Source organism: Trichomycterus rosablanca, chromosome 14 (genome assembly GCF_030014385.1).
Source record: "Trichomycterus rosablanca isolate fTriRos1 chromosome 14, fTriRos1.hap1, whole genome shotgun sequence".
NCBI classification, from domain to species: Eukaryota; Metazoa; Chordata; class Actinopteri; order Siluriformes; family Trichomycteridae; genus Trichomycterus; species Trichomycterus rosablanca.
The window spans coordinates 4,353,131-4,354,428 of NC_086001.1; positions in this window are offsets into that span (position 1 = coordinate 4,353,131).

Genomic DNA, 1,298 nt, shown 5'->3' on the forward strand with positions numbered 1-1,298 from the left:
CTTTAGTTTCACTTTGTCTAAAGAACTTTCAGAATTTCCTCATCATTACTGAAGCCGGTAATTCTGGAGCAGAAAACTTTCAGAGAATCATTTTTCAAAAAGCAGACCAATAAGATATGAAAGTGTCTCATATTTGTGAAACCGTTATTATCTCCTGACGTCTGTAGTGACTGAGAAGCAGAAAATAATCTGACAATCAGCAGTAAGAGGCAGCAGTAATTTTTTTTCTTATATTTATAAAGCAGTTTTGTTTGTACAGATATTGATGTGAAATCGAATTTGCTGATCTCACGTTCATCTCAACAGAATAAAGCTATTTTTCAACTTTTTTTATATCATCCTTATGATTTGTAGGATGTTGAAAATTCTTCAGGTCTTTAGGGATGAAGGAGATTTACTTCACCATCTGCTCTTCAACACCTTCTGTAAAGGTCATATGATGATTACATTTTGTGATCCTATTTAAGGTTTCTGACTTTATTTTGGCATCATCCTGCTTAGGTTTGTAAAATTGCCCTATATTAGGTCATTGGTGCCCATTCGCCAGTTGTGCCCATTCCATTATAAATGCCTCACCATACTTTATAAATGCCAACCAGTGTTGTGGGTTAATGGCATCCTTCAGCTTCTACCAAACGGACATTCAGTAACATTTAGGACACCTGCTCACAGTCTTTAACAGATTGTGTGTGTGTGTGTGTGTGTGTGTGTCTGTCTGCATGCCTGCCTGCCTGCGTGCGTGCGTGCGTGTGTGTTGTGGACAGGCACGGGTCCCTCCTAAGGCACAAAGCGTTCAGCTACAGATGTGCAGGGTCGATGTGTGCATGGTGTTAATGGTGCTAATTAAAAAGATTTATTGTTAAGATTTCAGGATTAAAAAGTGGCAGTGCTAAGTTTATTAATTTGTTTAAAATATATCAGTTTATTAATTGGTAGAGTGTCATGCGTATGTGTGTGTATGTGTGCGAGCATCCTCTGCAGTGGGCTGGCACTGAGCCACACTCTTGTCTTGATGTCCTTTCCGCTTCCACAAATCGTCAAACACACTCTCGCACATTCACACCGCTGCATCTCAGCCCCCGGTGCTGTTGATCTATAGCACAAACACACGTTGCATGTACACACTCAAAGCTACATAGCTCATACGCTTAAAACATCCCGAGTGTGTGCAGTGGGCTGCCTACTGGCACACACAGCTGCTTAAGCATCATCCATCATTCCCTCCCCTGCACACCCACAGCACTGTAACCCTATCACATTCCATTATATAGTTCACTGTCCCATAGTAAATGAGCAAG